Source organism: Brienomyrus brachyistius, chromosome 2 (genome assembly GCF_023856365.1).
Source record: "Brienomyrus brachyistius isolate T26 chromosome 2, BBRACH_0.4, whole genome shotgun sequence".
In the NCBI taxonomy this organism is placed as follows: domain Eukaryota; kingdom Metazoa; phylum Chordata; class Actinopteri; order Osteoglossiformes; family Mormyridae; genus Brienomyrus; species Brienomyrus brachyistius.
The window spans coordinates 34957292-34978417 of NC_064534.1; the positions used below are offsets into that span (position 1 = coordinate 34957292).

Sequence of the window (21126 nt, forward strand, 5' to 3'; positions counted from 1 at the left end):
GCACACTTCCTTCTTTTTAACTCCTTTTCACTACCGCACAGGTTAATCGCCGCACGTCCCCCGCCGGCAAACATTACTCCTTTGCCTACTGCATGCAGGCTTCTCTTAACGACCCTCTGTTATCAACTCCGCTAACAGCCACAAAATCTCCGCCGCACGAAGCCCACTGGTAGCTGCTGAATCACATGCTTCCCCAAAACGTCGCGCTGTCAGAACAATGGGAGCTACACACACCAACAAGTCCATACTGCAGGCTGCAGCCAGAACTATTTTCTACATTCAAACATAGACGGCCTCTTCTCTCTAAAAATTCACCAGACCGCTTCTACCACCAGCAAAGAAGTTTCCATCCCTAATTCCTCTGTGATTCCCACTAACCTAAACATTAAGCTGGCATTGAAGGGTGTGAATTACCCCGGCCAATCTGTTCTTTTAAATACAGCTTTTAGCAAGTTTTGAAAGGAGAAGAGCAGAACTTGCTATGCCAATAATATCGAATCTTCTGTGGCAAAGTGGTTTTTGCATAGAAAACAAAGCGGTCAGTTGAAGAGGAATAATATCAGTACTTTGTTTAAAACTGTGTGTAAAAAGCTGTCTCTTTATCATTAACAATAAGTTGTAAAACGTGAATGGGGAGTGACAGTCTTCAAGTTTGTGAGAAGATCGCGCCCTGGTGGAATAAAGGCACGAACAGCTTACAGCACCTAGAATTACCAGGAAGTATTTAGAGTAAAACGGTTTCTAAAAGCTGCCTTTATGAATGAGAGAAAAATATATATATATATAAAATAGTAAAATGGAAGCGGAGTGATAGATTTAAATTAATCGTGAAGTGGAGCGCCCCCTTTATAAAGTAAAAGTGAGAAAAGCTTACAGCACCTGGTATTCCCAGGATGTCTCCCATCCAAGTACTAACCAGACCCTACCCTGCTTGGCTTCCGAGATCGGATGAGATCGGGTGTGTTCAGGGTGGTATGGCCATAAGCGAAAGACGCGACCAAAAACAGCCCTTTTGCATTACACGCGTCTATACATGCCAGTTAGTCCCATTGGATCATACTCCTGGTTTTTTTTTTTTTTTATCTGACTCACACTGCAGCACCACCATCCAATCGGCAGCGCCGGACCCACACCAAACATTCACCAAACTACTCAGCCGGCAGCCTACCACAATTATTCCATTCTTTCCGCATCCGCACACTTCCGTCTTTTTAACTCCTTTTCACTACCGCACAGGTTAATCGCCGCACGTCCCCCGCCGGCAAACATTACTCCTTTGCCTACTGCATGCAGGCTTCTCGTAACGACCCTCTGTTATCAACTCCGCTAACAGCCACAAAATCTCCGCCGCACGAAGCCCACTGGTAGCTGCTGAATCACATCCTTCCCCAAAACGTCGCGCTGTCAGAACACTGGGAGCTACACACACCAACAAGTCCATACTGCAGGCTGCAGCCAGAACTGTTTTCTACATTCAAACATCGACGGCCTCTTCTCTCTAAAAATTCACCAGACCGCTTCTACCACCAGCAAAGAAGTTTCCATCCCTAATTCCTCTGTGATTCCCACTAACCTAAACATTAAGCTGGCATTGAAGGGTGTGAATTACCCCGGCCAATCTGTTCTTTTAAATACAGCTTTTAGCAAGTTTTGAAAGGAGAAGAGCAGAACTTGCTATGCCAATAATATCGAGTCTTCTGTGGCGAAGTGGTTTTTGCATAGAAAACAAAGCGGTCAGTTGAAGAGGAATAATATCAGTACTTTGTTTAAAACTGTGTGTAAAAAGCTTTCTCTTTATCATTAACAATAAGTTGTAAAACGTGAATGGGGAGTGACAGTCTTCAAGTTTGTGAGAAGATCGCGCCCTGGTGGAATAAAGGCACGAACAGCTTACAGCACCTAGAATTACCAGGAAGTATTTAGAGTAAAATGGTGTGTAAAAGCTGCCTTTATGAATGAGAGAAAAATATATATATATATATATATAAAATAGTAAAATGGAAGGGGAGTGATAGATTTAAATTAATCGTGAAGTGGAGCGCCCCCTGTATAAAGTAAAAGTGAGAAAAGCTTACAGCACCTGGTATTCCCAGGATGTCTCCCATCCAAGTACTAACCAGACCCTACCCTGTTTGGCTTCCGAGATCGGATGAGATCGGGTGTGTTCAGGGTGGTATGGCCATAAGCGAGAGACGTGACCAAAAACAGCCCTTTTGCATTACACGCGTCTATACATGCCAGTTAGTCCCATTGGATCCTACTCCTGGTTTTTTTTTTTTTATCTGACTCACACTGCAGCACCACCATCCAATCGGCAGCGCCGGACCCACACCAAACATTCACCAAACTACTCAGCCGGCAAGCCTACCACAATTATTCCATTCTTTCCGCATCCGCACACTTCCTTCTTTTTAACTCCTTTTCACTACCGCACAGGTTAATCGCCGCACGTCCCCCGCCGGCAAACATTAATCCTTTGCCTACTGCATGCAGGCTTCTCTTAACGACCCTCTGTTATCAACTCCGCTAACAGCCACAAAATCTCCGCCGCACGAAGCCCACTGGTAGCTGCTGAATCACATGCTTCCCCAAAACGTCGCGCTGTCAGAACACTGGGAGCTACACACACCAACAAGTCCATACTGCAGGCTGCAGCCAGAACAATTTTCTACATTCAAACATCGACGGCCTCTTCTCTCTAAAAATTCACCAGACCGCTTCTACCACCAGCAAAGAAGTTTCCATCCCTAATTCTTCTGTGATTCCCACTAACCTAAACATTAAGCTGGCATTGAAGGCTGTGAACTACCCCGGCCAATCTGTTCTTTTAAATACAGCTTTTAGCAAGTTTTGAAAGGAGAAGAGCAGAACTTGCTATGCAAATAATATCGAGTCTTCTGTGGCGAAGTGGTTTTTGCATAGAAAACAAAGCGGTCAGTTGAAGAGGAATAATATCAGTACTTTGTTTAAAACTGTGTGTAAAAAGCTGTCTCTTTATCATTAACAATAAGTTGTAAAACGTGAATGGGGAGTGACAGTCTTCAAGTTTGTGAGAAGATCGTGCCCTGGTGGAATAAAGGCACGAACAGCTTACAGCACCTAGAATTACCAGGAAGTATTTAGAGTAAAACGGTGTGTAAAAGCTGCCTTTATGAATGAGAGAAAAAAAAAAAAAAAATATATATATATATATATATATATATATATATATATAAAATAGTAAAATGGAAGGGGAGTGATAGATTTAAATTAATCGTGAAGTGGAGCGCCCCCCGTTTAAAGTAAAAGTGAGAAAAGCTTACAGCACCTGGTATTCCCAGGAGGTCTCCCATCCAAGTACTAACCAGACCCTACCCCGCTTAGCTTCCGAGATCAGACGAGATCGGGCGTGTTCAGGGTGGTATGGCCATAAGCGAGAGACGTGACCAAAAACAGCCCTTTTGCATTACACGCGTCTATACATGCCAGTTAGTCCCATTGGATCATACTCCTGGTTTTTTTTTTTTTTTTTATCTGACTCACACTGCAGCACCACCATCCAATCGGCAGCGCCGCACCCACACCAAACATTCACCAAACTACTCAGCCGGCAGCCTACCACAATTATTCCATTCTTTCCGCATCCGCACACTTCCTTCTCTTTAAGTCCTTTTCACTACCGCACAGGTTAATCGCCGCACGTCCCCCGCCGGCAAACATTACTCCTTTGCCTACCTCATGCAGTCTTCTCTTAACGACCCTCTGTTATCAACTCGGCTAACAGCCACAAAATCTCCGCCGCACGAAGCCCACTGGTAGCTGCTGAATCACATGCTTCCCCAAAACGTCGCGCTGTCAGAACACTGGGAGCTACACACACCAACAAGTCCATACTGCAGGCTGCAGCCAGAACAATTTTCTACATTCAGACATCGACGGCCTCTTCTCTCTAAAAATTCACCAGACCGCTTCTACCACCAGCAAAGAAGTTTCCATCCCTAATTCCTCTGTGATTCCCACTAACCTAAACATTAAGCTGGCATTGAAGGGTGTGAATTACCCCGGCCAATCTGTTCTTTTAAATACAGCTTTTAGCAAGTTTTGAAAGGAGAAGAGCAGAACTTGCTATGCCAATAATATCGAGTCTTCTGTGGCGAAGTGGTTTTTGCATAGAAAACAAAGCGGTCAGTTGAAGAGGAATAATATCAGTACTTTGTTTAAAACTGTGTGTAAAAAGCTGTCTCTTTATCATTAACAATAAGTTGTAAAACGTGAATGGGGAGTGACAGTCTTCAAGTTTGTGAGAAGATCGCGCCCTGGTGGAATAAAGGCACGAACAGCTTACAGCACCTAGAATTACCAGGAAGTATTTAAAGTAAAATGGTGTGTAAAAGCTGCCTTTATGAATGAGAGAAAAATATATATATATATAAAATAGTAAAATGGAAGGGGAGTGATAGATTTAAATTAATCGTGAAGTGGAGCGCCCCCTGTATAAAGTAAAAGTGAGAAAAGCTTACAGCACCTGGTATTCCCAGGAGGTCTCCCATCCAAGTACTAACCAGACCCTACCCTGCTTGGCTTCCGAGATCGGATGAGATCGGGCGTGTTCAGGGTGGTATGGCCATAAGCGAGAGACGTGACCAAAAACAGCCCTTTTGCATTACACACCTCTATACATGCCAGTTGGTCCCATTGGATACTACTAATGTTCTTTTTTTTTTTTTTATCTGACTCACACTGCAGCCCCACCATCCAATCGGCAGTGCCGGAACCATACCAAACATTCACCAAACTACTCAGCCGGCAGCCTACCACAATTATTCCATTCTTTCTGCATCCGCACACTTCCTTCTCTTTAACTCCTTTTCACTACCGCACAGGTTAATCGCCGCACGTCCCCCGCCGGCAAACATTACTCCTTTGCCTACCGCATGCAGGCTTCTCTTAATGACCTTCTGTTATCAACTCCGCTAACAGCCACAAAATCTCCGCCGCACGACCCCCACTGGTAGCTGCTGAATCACATGCTTCCCCAAAACGTCGCGCTGTCAGAACACTGAGAGCTACACACACCAACAAGTCCATACTGCAGGCTGCAGCCAAAACAATTTTCTACATTCAAACATCGACGGCCTCTTCTCTCTAAAAATTCACCAGACCGCTTCTACCACCAGCAAAGAAGTTTCCATCCCTAATTCCTCTGTGATTCCCACTAACCTAAACATTAAGCTGGCATTGAAGGGTGTGAATTACCCCGGCCAACCTGCTCTTTTAAATACAGCTTTTAGCAAGTTTTAAAAGGAGGAGAAGAGCAGATAATATGCCAATAATATCGAATATTCTGTGGCGAAGTGGTTTTTGCATAGAAAACAAAGCGGTGAGTTTAAGAGGAATTATATCAGTACTTTGTTTAAAACTGTGTGTAAAAAGCTGTCTCTTTATTATTAACAATAAGTTGTAAAACGTGAATGGGGAGTGACAGTCTTCAAGTTTGTGAGAAGATCGCGCCCTGGTGGAATAAAGGCACGAACAGCTTACAGCACCTAGAATTACCAGGCAGTATTTAGAGTAAAACGGTGTGTAAAAGCTGCCTTTATGAATGAAAGAAAAAATATATATATATAAAATAGTAAAATGGAAGGGGAGTGATAGATTTAAATTAATCGTGAAGTGGAGCGCCCCCTGTATAAAGTAAAAGTGAGAAAAGCTCACAGCACCTGGTATTCCCAGGTGGTCTCCCATCCAAGTACTAACCAGACCCTACCCTGCTTAGCTTCCAAGATCAGACGAGATCGGGCGTGTTCAGGGTGGTATGGCCGTAAGCGAGAGATGCTACCAAAAACAGCCATTTTGCATTTCACGCGTCTATACATGCCAGTTAGTCCCATTGGATCCTACTCCTGTTTTTTTTTTTTTTTATCTGACTCACACTGCAGCCCCACCATCCAATCGGCAGCGCCGGACCCACACCAAACATTCACCAAACTACTCAGCCGGCAGCCTACCACAATTATTCCATTCTTTCCGCATCCGCACACTTCCTTCTTTTTAACTCCTTTTCACTACCGCACAGGTTAATCGCCGCACGTTCCCCGCCGGCAAACATTACTCCTTTGCCTACTGCATGCAGGCTTCTCTTAATGACCCTCTGTTATCAACTCCGCTAACAGCCACAAAATCTCCGCCGCACGAAGCCCACTGGTAGCTGCTGAATCACATGCTTCCCCAAAACGTCGCGCTGTCAGAACACTGGGAGCTACACACACCAACAAGTCCATACTGCAGGCTGCAGCCAGAACAATTTTCTACATTCAAACATCGACGGCCTCTTCTCTCTAAAAATTCACCAGACCGCTTCTACCACCAGCAAAGAAGTTTCCATCCCTAATTCCTCTGTGATTCCCACTAACCTAAACATTAAGCTGGCATTGAAGGGTGTGAATTACCCCGGCCAATCTGTTCTTTTAAATACAGCTTTTAGCAAGTTTTGAAAGGAGAAGAGCAGAGCTTGCTATGCCAATAATATCGAGTCTTCTGTGGCGAAGTGGTTTTTGCATAGAAAACAAAGCGGTCAGTTGAAGAGGAATAATATCAGTTCTTTGTTTAAAACTGTGTGTAAAAAGCTGTCTCTTTATCATTAACAATAAGTTGTAAAACGTGAATGGGGAGTGACAGTCTTCAAGTTTGTGAGAAGATCGCGCCCTGTTGGAATAAAGGCACGATCAGCTTACAGCACCTAGAATTACCAGGAAGTATTTAGAGTAAAACGGTTTCTAAAAGCTGCCTTTATGAATGAGAGAAAAAAAAAATATATATATAAAATAGTAAAATGGAAGGGGAGTGATAGATTTAAATTAATCGTGAAGTGGAGCGCCCCCTGTATAAAGTAAAAGTGAGAAAAGTTTACAGCACCTGGTATTCCCAGGTGGTCTCCCATCCAAGTACTAACCAGACCCTACCCTGCTTAGCTTCCGAGATCAGATGAAATCGGGCGTGTTCATGGTGGTATGGCCGCAAGCGAGAGACGCTACCAAAAACAGCCCTTTTGCATTACACGCCTCTATACATGCCAGTTGGTCCCATTGGATCCTACTAATGTTTTTTTTTTTTTTTATCTGACTCACACTGCAGCCCCACCATCCAATCAGCAGCGCCGGACCCACACCAACCATTCACCAAACTACTCAGCCGGCAGCCTACCACAATTATTCCATTCTTTCCGCATCCGCACACTTCCTTCTCTTTAAGTCCTTTTCACTACCGCACAGGTTAATCGCCGCACGTCCCCCGCCGGCAAACATTACTCCTTTGCCTACCTCATGCAGGCTTCTCTTAACGACCCTCTGTTATCAACTCCGCTAACAGCCACAAAATCTCTGCCGCTCGAAGCCCACTGGTAGCTGTTGAATCACATGCTTCCCCAAAACGTTACGCTGTCAGAACACTGGGAGCTACACACGCCAACAAGTCCATACTGCAGGCTGCAGCCAGAACAATTTTCTACATTGAAACATCGACGGCCTCTTCTCTCTAAAAATTCACCAGACCGCTTCTACCATCAGCAAAGAAGTTTCCATCCCTAATTCCTCTGTGATTCCCACTAACCTAAACATTAATCTGGCATTGAAGGGTGTGAATTATCCCGGCCAACCTGCTCTTTTAAATACAGCTTTTAGTAAGTTTTAAAAGGAGGAGAAGAGCAGATAATATGCCAATAATATTGAATATTCTGTGGCGAAGTGGTTTTTGCATAGAAAACAAAACGGTGAGTTGAAGAAGAATTATATCAGTACTTTGTTTAAAACTGTGTGTAAAAAGCTGTCTCTTTATTATTAACAATAAGTTGTAAAACGTGAATGGGGAGTGACAGTCTTCAAGTTTGTGAGAAGATCGCGCCCTGGTGGAATAAAGGCACGAACAGCTGACAGCACCTAGAATTACCAGGCAGTATTTAGAGTAAAACGGTTTCTAAAAGCTGCCTTTATGAAAGAGAGAAAATATATATATATATATATATAAAATAGTAAAATGGAAGGGGAGTGATAGATTTAAATTAATCGTGAAGTGGAGCGCCCCCTGTATAAAGTAAAAGTGAGAAAAGCTTACAGCACGTGGTATTCCCAGGCAGTCTCCCATTCAAGTACTAACCAGACCCTACCCCGCTTAGCTTCCGAGATCAGACGAGATCGGGCGTGTTCAGGGTGGTATGGCCATAATCGAGAGCCGTGAACAAAAACAGCCCTTTTGCATTACACGCGTCTATACATGCCAGTTAGTCCCATTGGATCCTACTCCTGTTTTTTTTTTTTTTATCTGACTCACACTGCAGCACCACCATCCAATCGGCAGCGCCGCACCCACACCAAACATTCACCAAACTACTCAGCCGGCAGCCTACCACAATTATTCCATTCTTTCCGCATCCGCACACTTCCTTCTCTTTAAGTCCTTTTCACTACCGCACAGGTTAATCGCCGCACGTCCCCCGCCGGCAAACATTACTCCTTTGCCTACCTCATGCAGTCTTCTCTTAACGACCCTCTGTTATCAACTCGGCTAACAGCCACAAAATCTCCGCCGCACGAAGCCCACTGGTAGCTGCTGAATCACATGCTTCCCCAAAACGTCGCGCTGTCAGAACACTGGGAGCTACACACACCAACAAGTCCATACTGCAGGCTGCAGCCAGAACAATTTTCTACATTCAAACATCGACGGCCTCTTCTCTCTAAAAATTCACCAGACCGCTTCTACCACCAGCAAAGAAGTTTCCATCCCTAATTCCTCTGTGATTCCCACTAACCTAAACATTAAGCTGGCATTGAAGGGTGTGAATTACCCCGGCCAATCTGTTCTTTTAAATACAGCTTTTAGCAAGTTTTGAAAGGAGAAGAGCAGAACTTGCTATGCCAATAATATCGAGTCTTCTGTGGCGAAGTGGTTTTTGCATAGAAAACAAAGCGGTCAGTTGAAGAGGAATAATATCAGTACTTTGTTTAAAACTGTGTGTAAAAAGCTGTCTCTTTATCATTAACAATAAGTTGTAAAACGTGAATGGGGAGTGACAGTCTTCAAGTTTGTGAGAAGATCGCGCCCTGGTGGAATAAAGGCACGAACAGCTTACAGCACCTAGAATTACCAGGAAGTATTTATAGTAAAACGGTGTGTAAAAGTTGCCTTTATGAATGAGAGAAAAAAATATATATATATAAAATAGTAAAATGGAAGGGGAGTGATAGATTTAAATTAATCGTGAAGTGGAGCGCCCCCTGTATAAAGTAAAAGTGAGAAAAACTTACAGCACCTGGTATTCCCAGGAGGTCTCCCATCCAAGTACTGACCAGACCCTACCCTGCTTGGCTTCCGAGATCGGATGAGATCGGGCGTGTTCAGTGTGGTATGGCCGCAAGCGAGAGACGCGACCAAAAACAGCCCTTTTGCATTACACGCCTCTATACATGCCAGTTAGTCCCATTGGATCCTACTCCTGTTTTTTTTTTTTTTTTTTTTATCTGACTCACACTGCAGCCCCACCATCCAATCGGCAGTGCCGGACCCACACCAAACATTCACCAAACTACTCAGCCGGCAGCCTACCACAATTATTCCATTCTTTCCGCATCCGCACACTTCCTTCTTTTTAACTCCTTTTCACTACCGCACAGGTTAATTGCCGCACGTCCCCCGCCGGCAAACATTACTCCTTTGCCTACTGCATGCAGGCTTCTCTTAACGACCCTCTGTTATCAACTCCGCTAACAACCACAAAATCTCCGCCGCACGAAGCCCACTGGTAGCTGCTGAATCACATGCTTCCCCAAAACGTCGCGCTGTCAGAACACTGGGAGCTACACACACCAACAAGTCCATACTGCAGGCTGCAGCCAGAACAATTTTCTACATTCAAACATCGACGGCCTCTTCTCTCTAAAAATTCACCAGACCGCTTCTACCACCAGCAAAGAAGTTTCCATCCCTAATTCCTCTGTGATTCCCACTAACCTAAACATTAAGCTGGCATTGAAGGGTGTGAATTACCCCGGCCAATCTGTTCTTTTAAATACAGCTTTTAGCAAGTTTTGAAAGGAGAAGAGCAGAGCTTGCTATGCCAATAATATCGAGTCTTCTGTGGCGAAGTGGTTTTTGCATAGAAAACAAAGCGGTGAGTTTAAGAGGAATTATATCAGTACTTTGTTTAAAACTGTGTGTGAAAAGCTGTCTCTTTATTATTAACAATAAGTTGTAAAACGTGAATGTGGAGTGACAGTCTTCAAGTTTGTCAGAAGATCGCGCCCTGGTGGAATAAAGGCACGAACAGCTTACAGCACCTAGAATTACCAGGCAGTATTTAGAGTAAAACGGTGTGTAAAGGCTGCCTTCATGAATGAGAGAAAAAAATATATATATATAAAATAGTAAAATGGAAGGGGAGTGATAGATTTAAATTAATCGTGAAGTGGAGCGCCCCCTGTATAAAGTAAAAGTGAGAAAAGCTTACAGCACCTGGTATTCCCAGGTGGTCTCCCATCCAAGTACTAACCAGACCCTACCCTGTTTAGCTTCCAAGATCAGACGAGATCGGGCGTGTTCAGGGTGGTATGGCCGTAAACGAGAGATGCTATCAAAAACAGCCATTTTGCATTACACGCGTCTATACATGCCAGTTAGTCCCATTGGATCCTACTCCTGGTTTTTTTTTTTTTATCTGACTCACACTGCAGCCCCACCATCCAATCGGCAGCGCCGGACCCACACCAAACATTCACCAAACTACTCAGCCGGCAGCCTACCACAATTATTCCATTCTTTCATCATCCGCACACTTCCTTCTTTTTAACTCCTTTTCACTACCGCACAGGTTAATCGCCGCACGTCCCCCGCCGGCAAACATTACTCCTTTGCCTACTGCATGCAGGCTTCTCTTAACGACCCTCTGTTATCAATTCCGCTAACAGCCACAAAATCTCCGCCGCACGAAGCCCACTGGTAGCTGCTGAATCACATGCTTCCCCAAAACGTCGCGCTGTCAGAACACTGGGAGCTACACACACCAACAAGTCCATACTGCAGGCTGCAGCCAGAACAATTTTCTACATTGAAACATCGACGGCCTCTTCTCTCTAAAAATTCACCAGACCGCTTCTACCATCAGCAAAGAAGTTTCTATCCCTAATTCCTCTGTGATTCCCACTAACCTAAACATTAATCTGGCATTGAAGGGTGTGAATTACCCCGGCCAACCTGTTCTTTTAAATACAGCTTTTAGCAAGTTTTGAAAGGAGAAGAGCAGAACTTGCTATGCCAATAATATCGAGTCTTCTGTGGCGAAGTGGTTTTTGCATAGAAAACAAAGCGGTCAGTTGAAGAGGAATAATATCAGTACTTTGTTTAAAACTGTGTGTAAAAAGCTGTCTCTTTATCATTAACAATAAGTTGTAAAACGTGAATGGGGAGTGATAGTCTTCAAGTTTGTGAGAAGATCGTGCCCTGGTGGAATAAAGGCACGAACAGCTTACAGCACCTAGAATTACCAGGCAGTATTTAGAGTAAAACGTGTGTAAAAGCTGCCTTTATGAATGAGAGAAAAAAGAAATATATAAAATAGTAAAATGGAAGGGGAGTGATAGATTTAAATTAATCGTGAAGTGGAGCGCCCCCTGTATAAAGTAAAAGTGAGAAAAGCTTACAGCACGTGGTATTCCCAGGCAGTCTCCCATCCAAGTACTAACCAGACCCTACCCCGCTTAGCTTCCGAGATCAGACGAGATCGGGCGTGTTCAGGGTGGTATGGCCATAAGCGAGAGCCGCGAACAAAAACAGCCCTTTTGCATTATACGCGTCTATACATGCCAGTTAGTCCCATTGGATCCTACTCCTGTTTTTTTTTTTTTTATCTGACTCACACTGCAGCACCACCATCCAATCGGCAGCGCCGCACCCACACCAAACATTCACCAAACTACTCAGCCGGCAGCCTACCACAATTATTCCATTCTTTCCGCATCCGCACACTTCCTTCTCTTTAAGTCCTTTTCACTACCGCACAGGTTAATCGCCGCACGTCCCCCGCCGGCAAACATTACTCCTTTGCCTACCTCATGCAGGCTTCTCTTAACGACCCTCTGTTATCAACTCCGCTAACAGCCACAAAATCTCTGCCGCTCGAAGCCCACTGGTAGCTGTTGAATCACATGCTTCCCCAAAACGTTACGCTGTCAGAACACTGGGAGCTACACACGCCAACAAGTCCATACTGCAGGCTGCAGCCAGAACAATTTTCTACATTGAAACATCGACGGCCTCTTCTCTCTAAAAATTCACCAGACCGCTTCTACCATCAGCAAAGAAGTTTCCATCCCTAATTCCTCTGTGATTCCCACTAACCTAAACATTAATCTGGCATTGAAGGGTGTGAATTACCCCGGCCAACCTGTTCTTTTAAATACAGCTTTTAGCAAGTTTTGAAAGGAGAAGAGCAGAACTTGCTATGCCAATAATATCGAGTCTTCTGTGGCGAAGTGGTTTTTGCATAGAAAACAAAGCGGTCAGTTGAAGAGGAATAATATCAGTACTTTGTTTAAAACTGTGTGTAAAAAGCTGTCTCTTTATCATTAACAATAAGTTGTAAAACGTGAATGGGGAGTGATAGTCTTCAAGTTTGTGAGAAGATCGTGCCCTGGTGGAATAAAGGCACGAACAGCTTACAGCACCTAGAATTACCAGGCAGTATTTAGAGTAAAACGTGTGTAAAAGCTGCCTTTATGAATGAGAGAAAAAAGAAATATATAAAATAGTAAAATGGAAGGGGAGTGATAGATTTAAATTAATCGTGAAGTGGAGCGCCCCCTGTATAAAGTAAAAGTGAGAAAAGCTTACAGCACGTGGTATTCCCAGGCAGTCTCCCATCCAAGTACTAACCAGACCCTACCCCGCTTAGCTTCCGAGATCAGACGAGATCGGGCGTGTTCAGGGTGGTATGGCCATAAGCGAGAGCCGCGAACAAAAACAGCCCTTTTGCATTACACGCGTCTATAAATGCCAGTTAGTCCCATTGGATCCTACTCCTGTTTTTTTTTCTTTTATCTGACTCACACTGCAGCACCACCATCCAATCGGCAGCGCCGCACCCACACCAAACATTCACCAAACTACTCAGCCGGCAGCCTACCACAATTATTCCATTCTTTCCGCATCCGCACACTTCCTTCTCTTTAAGTCCTTTTCACTACCGCACAGGTTAATCGCCGCACGTCCCCCGCCGGCAAACATTACTCCTTTGCCTACCTCATGCAGGCTTCTCTTAACGACCCTCTGTTATCAACTCCGCTAACAGCCACAAAATCTCTGCCGCACGAAGCCCACTGGTAGCTGTTGAATCACATGCTTCCCCAAAACGTTACGCTGTCAGAACACTGGGAGCTACACACGCCAACAAGTCCATACTGCAGGCTGCAGCCAGAACAATTTTCTACATTCAAACATCGACGGCCTCTTCTCTCTAAAAATTCACCAGACCGCTTCTACCATCAGCAAAGAAGTTTCCATCCCTAATTCCTCTGTGATTCCCACTAACCTAAACATTAATCTGGCATTGAAGGGTGTGAATTACCCCGGCCAACCTGCTCTTTTAAATACAGCTTTTAGCAAGTTTTGAAAGGAGGAGAAGAGCAGACCTTGCTATGCCAACAATATCAAATCTTCTGTGGCGAAGTGGTTTTTGCATAGAAAACAAAGCGGTGAGTTGAAGAGGAATAATATCAGTACTTTGTTTAAAACTGTGTGTAAAAAGCTGTCTCTTTATCATTAATAATAAGTTGTAAAACGTGAATGGGGAGTGACAGTCTTCAAGTTTGTGAGAAGATCGCGCCCTGGTGGAATAAAGGCACGAACAGCTTACAGCACCTAGAATTACCAGGAAGTATTTAGAGTAAAACGGTTTCTAAAAGCTGCCTTTATGAATGAGAGAAAAATAAAGAAATATATATATATAAAATAGTAAAATGGAAGGGGAGTGATAGATTTAAATTAATCGTGAAGTGGAGCGCCCCCTGTATAAAGTAAAAGTGAGAAAAGCTTACAGCACCTGGTATTCCCAGGTGGTCTCCCATTCAAGTACTAACCAGACCCTACCCTGCTTAGCTTCCGAGATCAGACGAGATCAGGCGTGTTCAGGGTGGTATGGCCGTAAGCGAGAGATGCTACCAAAAACATCCCTTTTGCATTACACGCATCTATACATGCCAGTTGGTCCCATTGGATCCTACTAATGTTCTTTTTTTTTTTTTTATCTGACTCACACTGCAGCCCCACCATCCAATCGGCAGCGCCGGACCCACACCAAACATTCACCAAACTACTCAGCCGGCAGCCTACCACAATTATTCCATTCTTTCCGCATCCGCACACTTCCTTCTTTTTAACTCCTTTTCACTACCGCACAGGTTAATCGCCGCACGTCCCCCGCCGGCAAACATTACTCCTTTGCCTACTGCATGCAGGCTTCTCTTAACGACCCTCTGTTATCAACTCCGCTAACAGCCACAAAATCTCCGCCGCACGAAGCCCACTGGTAGCTGCTGAATCACATGCTTCCCCAAAACGTCGCGCTGTCAGAACACTGGGAGCTACACACACCAACAAGTCCATACTGCAGGCTGCAGCCAGAACAATTTTCTACATTCAAACATCGACGGCCTCTTCTCTCTAAAAATTCACCAGACCGCTTCTACCACCAGCAAAGAAGTTTCCATCCCTAATTCCTCTGTGATTCCCACTAACCTAAACATTAAGCTGGCATTGAAGGGTGTGAATTACCCCGGCCAATCTGTTCTTTTAAATACAGCTTTTAGCAAGTTTTGAAAGGAGAAGAGCAGAACTTGCTATGCCAATAATATCGAGTCTTCTATGGCGAAGTGGTTTTTGCATAGAAAACAAAGCGGTGAGTTTAAGAGGAATTATATCAGTACTTTGTTTAAAACTGTGTGTAAAAAGCTGTCTCTTTATTATAAACAATAAGTTGTAAAACGTGAATGTGGAGTGACAGTCTTGAAGTTTGTCAGAAGATCACGCCCTGGTGGAATAAAGGCACGAACAGCTTACAGCACCTAGAATTACCAGGCAGTATTTAGAGTAAAACGGTTTCCAAAAGCTGCCTTTATGAAAGAGAGAGAAAACAAATATATATATAAAATAGTAAAATGGAAGGGAAGTGATAGATTTAAATTAATCGTGAAGTGGAGCGCCCCCTGTATAAAGTAAAAGTGAGAAAAGCTTACAGCACCTGTTATTCCCAGGAGGTCTCCCATCCAAGTACTAACCAGACCCTACCCTGCTTGGCTTCCGAGATCGGACGAGATCGGGCGTGTTCAGGGTGGTATGGCCATAAGCAAGAGACGCTAACAAAAACAGCCCTTTTGCATTACACGCCTCTATACATGCCAGTTAGTCCCATTGGATCCTACTCCTGTTTTTTTTTTTATCTGACTCACACTGCAGCCCCACCATCTAATCGGCAGCGCCGGACCCACACCAAACATTCACCAAACTACTCAGCCGGCAGCCTACCACAATTATTCCATTCTTTCCGCATCCGCACACTTCCTTCTCTTTAACTCCTTTTCACTACCGCACAGGTTAATCGCCGCACGTCCCCCGCCAGCAAACATTACTCCTTTGCCTACCGCATGCAGGCTTCTCTTAACGACCCTCTGTCATCAACTCCGCTAACAGCCACAAAATCTCCGCCGCACGAAGCCCACTGGTAGCTGTTGAATCACATGCTTCCACAAAACGTCGCGCTGTCAGAACACTGGGAGCTACACACACCAACAAGTCCATACTGCAGGCTGCAGCCAGAACAATTTTCTACATTCAAACATCGACGGCCTCTTCTCTCTAAAAATTCACCAGACCGCTTCTACCACCAGCAAAGAAGTTTCCATCCCTAATTCCTCTGTGATTCCCACTAACCTAAACATTAAGCTGGCATTGAAGGATGTGAATTACCCCGGCCAATCTGTTCTTTTAAATACAGCTTTTAGCAAGTTTTGAAAGGAGAAGAGCAGAGCTTGCTATGCCAATAATATCGAGTCTTCTGTGGCGAAGTGGTTTTTGCATAGAAAACAAAGCGGTGAGTTTAAGAGGAATTATATCAGTACTTTGTTTAAAACTGTGTGTGAAAAGCTGTCTCTTTATTATTAACAATAAGTTGTAAAACGTGAATGTGGAGTGACAGTCTTCAAGTTTGTCAGAAGATCGCGCCCTGGTGGAATAAAGGCACGAACAGCTTACAGCACCTAGAATTACCAGGCAGTATTTAGAGTAAAACGGTGTGTAAAAGCTGCCTTTATGAATGAGAGAAAAAATATATATATATATATATATAAAATAGTAAAATAGAAGGGGAGTGATAGATTTAAATTAATCGTGAAGTGGAGCGCCCCCTGTATAAAGTAAAAGTGAGAAAAGCTTACTGCACCTGGTATTCCCAGGTGGTCTCCCATCCAAGTACTAACCAGACCCTACCCTGCTTGGCTTCCGAGATCAGACGAGATCGGGCGTGTTCAGGGTGGTATGGCCGTAAGCGAGAGATGCTACCAAAAACAGCCCTTTTGCATTACACGCCTCTATACATGCCAGTTGGTCCCATTGGATCCTACTAATGTTTTTTTTTTTTTTTTATCTGACTCACACTGCAGCCCCACCATCCAATCGGCAGCGCCGGACCCACACCAAACATTCACCAAACTACTCAGCCGGCAGCCTACCACAATTATTCCATTCTTTCCGCATCCGCACACTTCCTTCTCTTTAAGTCCTTTTCACTACCGCACAGGTTAATCGCCGCACGTCCCCCGCCGGCAAACATTACTCCTTTGCCTACCGCATGCAGGCTTCTCTTAATGACCTTCTGTTATCAACTCCGCTAACAGCCACAAAATCTCCGCCGCACGAAGCCCACTGGTAGCTGCTGAATCACATGCTTCCCCAAAACGTCGCGCTGTCAGAACACTGGGAGCTACACACACCAACAAGTCCATACTGCAGGCTGCAGCCAGAACAATTTTCTACATTCAAACATCGACGGCCTCTTCTCTCTAAAAATTCACCAGACCGCTTCTACCACCAGCAAAAAAGTTTCCATCCCTAATTCCTCTGTGATTCCCACTAACCTAAACATTAAGCTGGCATTGAAGGGTGTGAATTACCCCGGCCAATCTGTTCTTTTAAATACAGCTTTTAGCAAGTTTTGAAAGGAGAAGAGCAGATAATATGCCAATAATATCGAATATTCTGTGGCGAAGTGGTTTTTGCATAGAAAACAAAGCGGTGAGTTTAAGAGGAATTATATCAGTACTTTGTTTAAAACTGTGTGTAAAAAGCTGTCTCTTTATTATCAACAATAAGTTGTAAAACGTGAATGGGGAGTGACAGTCTTGAAGTTTGTCAGAAGATCGCGCCCTGGTGGAATAAAGGCACGAACAGCTTACAGCACCTAGAATTACCAGGCAGTATTTAGAGTAAAACGGTTTCCAAAAGCTGCCTTTATGAAAGAGAGAGAAAAAAAATATATATATAAAATAGTAAAATGGAAGGGGAGTGATAGATTTAAATTAATCGTGAAGTGGAGCGCCCCCTGTATAAAGTAAAAGTGAGAAAAGCTTACAGCACCTGGTATTCCCAGGTGGTCTCCAATCCAAGTACTAACCAGACACTACCCTGCTTAGCTTCCGAGATCAGACGAGATCGGGCGTGTTCAGGGCGGTATGGCCGTAAGCGAGAGATGCTACCAAAAACAGCCCTTTTGCATTACACGCCTCTATACATGCCAGTTGGTCCCATTGGATCCTACTAATGTTTTTTTTTTTTTTTATCTGACTCACACTGCAGCCCCACCATCCAATCGGCAGCGCCGGACCCACACCAAACATTCACCAAACTACTCAGCCGGCAGCCTACCACAATTATTCCATTCTTTCCGCATCCGCACACTTCCTTCTCTTTAACTCCTTTTCACTACCGCACAGGTTAATCGCCGCACGTCCCCCGCCGGCAAACATTAGTCCTTTGCCTACCGCATGCAGGCTTCTCTTAATGACCTCCTGTTATCAACTCCGCTAACAGCCACAAAATCTCCGCCGCACGAAGCCCACTGGTAGCTGCTGAATCACATGCTTCCCCAAAACATTGCGCTGTCAGAACACTGGGAGCTACACACACCAACAAGTCCATACTGCAGGCTGCAGCCAGAACAATTTTCTACATTCAAACATCGACGGCCTCTTCTCTCTAAAAATTCACCAGACCGCTTCTACCACCAGCAAAGAAGTTTCCATCCCTAATTCCTCTGTGATTCCCACTAACCTAAACATTAAGTTGGCATTGAAGGGTGTGAATTACCCAGGCCAAACTGCTCTTTTAAATACAGCTTTTAGGAAGTTTTGAAAGGAGGAGAAGAGCAGATAATATGCCAATAATATCGAGTCTTCTGTGGTGAAGTGGTTTTTGCATAGAAAACAAAGCGGTGAGTTTAAGAGGAATAATATCAGTACTTTGTTTAAAACTGTGTGTAAAAAGCTGTCTCTTTATCATTAACAATAAGTTGTAAAACGTGAATGGGGAGTGACAGTCTTCAAGTTTGTGATAAGATCGCTCCCTGGTGGAATAAAGGCACGAACAGCTTACAGCACCTAGCATTACCAGGCAGTATTTAGAGTAAAATGGTGTGTAAAAGCTGCCTTTATGAATGAGAGAAAAAAGAAATATATAAAATAGTAAAATGGAAGGGGAGTGATAGATTTAAATTAATCGTGAAGTGGAGCGCCCCCTGTATAAAGTAAAAGTGAGAAAAGCTTACAGCACCTGGTATTCCCAGGCGGTCTCCCATTCAAGTACTGAACAGACACTAGCCTGCTTAGCTTCCGAGATCAGACAGGATCGGGCGTGTTCAGGGTGGTATGGCCGTAAACGATAGCCGCTAACAAAAACAGCCCTTTTGCATTACACGCCTCTATACATGCCAGTTAGTCACATTGGATCCTACTCCTGTTTTTTTTTGTTCTGGCTGCAGCCTGCAGTATGGACTTGTTGGCGTGTGTAGCTCCCAGTGTTCTGACAGCGTGACGTTTTGGGGAAGCATGTGATTCAACAGCAACCAGTGGGCTTCGTGCGGCGGAGATTTTGTGGCTGTTAGCAGAGTTGATAACAGAGGGTCTTTAAGAGAAGCCTGCATGCGGTAGGCGAATGAGTAATGTTTGCCGGCGGGGGACGTGCGGCGATTAACCTGTGCGGTAGTGAAAAGGACTTAAAGAGAAGGAAGTGTGCGGATGCGGAAAGAATGGAATAATTGTGGTAGGCTGCCGGCTGAGTAGTTTGGTGAATGTTTGGTGTGGGTCCGGCGCTGCCGATTGGATGGTGGGGCTGCAGTGTGAGTCAGATAAAAAAAAAAAAACCAGGAGTAGGATCCAATGGGACTAACTGGCATGTATAGACGCGTGTAATGCAAAAGGGCTGTTTTTGGTAGTATCTCTCGCTTACGGCCATACCACCCTGAACACGCCTGATCTCGGAAGATAAGCAGGTAAGGGTCTGGTTAGTACTTGGATGGGAGACCACCTGGGAATACCACGTGCTGTAAGCTTTTCACACTTTTACTTTATACAGGGGGCGCTCCACTTCACGATTAATTTAAATCTATCACTCCCCTTCCATTTTAATATTTTATATATATATATTTTTTCTCTCATTCATAAAGGCAGCTTTTAGAAACCGTTTTACTCTAAATACTGCCTGGTAATTCTAGGTGCTGTAAGCTGTTCGTGCCTTTATTCCACCTGGGCGCGATCTTCTCACAAACTTGAAGACTGTCACTCCCCATTCACGTTTTACAACTTATTGTTAATAATAAAGAGACAGCTTTTTACACAAAGTTTTAAACTAAGTACTGATATTATTCCTCTTCAACTCACCGCTTTGTTTTCTATGCAAAAACCACTTCGCCACAGAAGACTCGATATTATTGGCATAGCAAGGTCTGCTCTTCTCCTCCCTTCAAAACTTGCTAAAAGCTGTATTTAAAAGAGCAGGTTGGCCGGGGTAATTCACACCCTTCAATGCCAGATTAATGTTTAGGTTAGTGGGAATCACAGAGGAATTAGGGATGGAAACTTCTTTGCTGGTGGTAGAAGCGGTCTGGTGAATTTTTAGAGAGAAGAGGCCGTCGATGTTTTAATGTAGAAAATTGTTCTGGCTGCAGCCTGCAGTATGGACTTGTTGGTGTGTGTAGCTCCCAGTGTTCTGACAGCGCGACGTTTTGGGGAAGCATGTGATTTAGCAGCTACCAGTGGGCTTCGTGCGGCGGAGATTTTGTGGCTGTTAGCGGAGTTGATAACAGAAGGTCATTAAGAGAAGCCTGCATGCGGTAGGCAAAGGAGTAATGTTTGCCGGCGGGGGACGTGCGGCGATTAACCTGTGCGGTAGTGAAAAGGAGTTAAAGAGAAGGAAGTGTGCGGATGCGGAAAGAATGGAATAATTGTGGTAGGCTGCCGGCTGAGTAGTTTGGTGAATGTTTGGTGTGGGTCCGGCGCTGCCGATTGGATGGTGGGGCTGCAGTGTGAGTCAGATAGAAAAAAAAAAAACAGGAGTAGGATCCAATGGGACTAACTGGCATGTATAGAGGCGTGTAATGCAAAAGGGCTGTTTCTGGTAGCATTTCTCCCTTACAGCCATACCACCCTGAACACACCCTATCTTGTTTGATCTTGGAAGCTAAGCAAGGTAGGGTCTGGTTAGTACTTGGATGGGAGATCTCCTGGGAATACCAGGTGCTGCAAGCTTTTCTCACTTTTACTTTATACAGGGGGCGCTCCACTTCACGATTAGTTTAAATCTATCACTCCCCTTCCATTTTACTATTGTTTATATATATTTTTTTTCTCTCATTCATAAAGGCAGCTTTTAGAAACCGTTTTACTCTAAATACTGCCTGGTAATTCTAGCTGCTGTAAGCTGTTCGTGCCTTTATTCCACCAGGGCGCGATCTTCTCACAAACTTGAAGACTATCACTCCCCATTCACGTTTTACATCTTATTGTTAATAATAAAGAGACAGCTTTTTACACACAGTTTTAAACAAAGTACTGATAT

General features: G+C 44.3%; 15 non-coding genes and 3 pseudogenes across 15 annotated transcripts; 2 read left to right on the top strand and 16 right to left on the bottom strand.

The window, feature by feature from the left end:
* Positions 1-867: 867 nt before the first annotated feature.
* LOC125734884 (5S ribosomal RNA) lies at positions 868-986 on the bottom strand. The gene has a single exon (XR_007394186.1). It is a non-coding gene; the product is annotated as a 5S ribosomal RNA (ribosomal RNA).
* A 1082-nt stretch (positions 987-2068) lies between these two features.
* On the bottom strand, positions 2069-2187 carry LOC125735494 (5S ribosomal RNA). Its single transcript, XR_007394789.1, has one exon. It is a non-coding gene; the product is annotated as a 5S ribosomal RNA (ribosomal RNA).
* Positions 2188-3295: 1108 nt separating this feature from the next.
* Positions 3296-3414, bottom strand: LOC125733101 (5S ribosomal RNA). Its single transcript, XR_007392458.1, has one exon. It is a non-coding gene; the product is annotated as a 5S ribosomal RNA (ribosomal RNA).
* A 1078-nt stretch (positions 3415-4492) lies between these two features.
* LOC125732547 (5S ribosomal RNA) lies at positions 4493-4611 on the bottom strand. Its single transcript, XR_007391923.1, has one exon. It is a non-coding gene; the product is annotated as a 5S ribosomal RNA (ribosomal RNA).
* Positions 4612-5687: 1076 nt separating this feature from the next.
* Positions 5688-5806, bottom strand: LOC125734230 (5S ribosomal RNA). The gene has a single exon (XR_007393551.1). It is a non-coding gene; the product is annotated as a 5S ribosomal RNA (ribosomal RNA).
* Positions 5807-6882: 1076 nt separating this feature from the next.
* Positions 6883-7001, bottom strand: LOC125736352 (5S ribosomal RNA). The gene has a single exon (XR_007395632.1). It is a non-coding gene; the product is annotated as a 5S ribosomal RNA (ribosomal RNA).
* Positions 7002-8081: 1080 nt separating this feature from the next.
* LOC125731181 (5S ribosomal RNA) lies at positions 8082-8200 on the bottom strand. Its single transcript, XR_007391464.1, has one exon. It is a non-coding gene; the product is annotated as a 5S ribosomal RNA (ribosomal RNA).
* A 1074-nt stretch (positions 8201-9274) lies between these two features.
* LOC125736187 (5S ribosomal RNA) lies at positions 9275-9393 on the bottom strand. Its single transcript, XR_007395472.1, has one exon. It is a non-coding gene; the product is annotated as a 5S ribosomal RNA (ribosomal RNA).
* A 1080-nt stretch (positions 9394-10473) lies between these two features.
* On the bottom strand, positions 10474-10592 carry LOC125734909 (5S ribosomal RNA). Its single transcript, XR_007394211.1, has one exon. It is a non-coding gene; the product is annotated as a 5S ribosomal RNA (ribosomal RNA).
* Positions 10593-11662: 1070 nt separating this feature from the next.
* On the bottom strand, positions 11663-11781 carry LOC125736876 (5S ribosomal RNA). Its single transcript, XR_007396144.1, has one exon. It is a non-coding gene; the product is annotated as a 5S ribosomal RNA (ribosomal RNA).
* A 1070-nt stretch (positions 11782-12851) lies between these two features.
* LOC125736877 (5S ribosomal RNA) lies at positions 12852-12970 on the bottom strand. Its single transcript, XR_007396145.1, has one exon. It is a non-coding gene; the product is annotated as a 5S ribosomal RNA (ribosomal RNA).
* A 1083-nt stretch (positions 12971-14053) lies between these two features.
* Positions 14054-14172, bottom strand: LOC125733856 (5S ribosomal RNA). Its single transcript, XR_007393190.1, has one exon. It is a non-coding gene; the product is annotated as a 5S ribosomal RNA (ribosomal RNA).
* A 1078-nt stretch (positions 14173-15250) lies between these two features.
* On the bottom strand, positions 15251-15369 carry LOC125734368 (5S ribosomal RNA). The gene has a single exon (XR_007393683.1). It is a non-coding gene; the product is annotated as a 5S ribosomal RNA (ribosomal RNA).
* Positions 15370-16447: 1078 nt separating this feature from the next.
* LOC125734902 (5S ribosomal RNA) lies at positions 16448-16566 on the bottom strand. Its single transcript, XR_007394204.1, has one exon. It is a non-coding gene; the product is annotated as a 5S ribosomal RNA (ribosomal RNA).
* A 1074-nt stretch (positions 16567-17640) lies between these two features.
* LOC125736993 (5S ribosomal RNA) lies at positions 17641-17759 on the bottom strand. Its single transcript, XR_007396260.1, has one exon. It is a non-coding gene; the product is annotated as a 5S ribosomal RNA (ribosomal RNA).
* A 1072-nt stretch (positions 17760-18831) lies between these two features.
* Positions 18832-18950, bottom strand: LOC125731681 (5S ribosomal RNA; annotated as a pseudogene).
* Positions 18951-19512: 562 nt separating this feature from the next.
* LOC125732114 (5S ribosomal RNA) lies at positions 19513-19621 on the top strand (annotated as a pseudogene).
* Positions 19622-20697: 1076 nt separating this feature from the next.
* On the top strand, positions 20698-20816 carry LOC125731914 (5S ribosomal RNA; annotated as a pseudogene).
* The last annotated feature ends 310 nt before the right edge of the window (positions 20817-21126 follow it).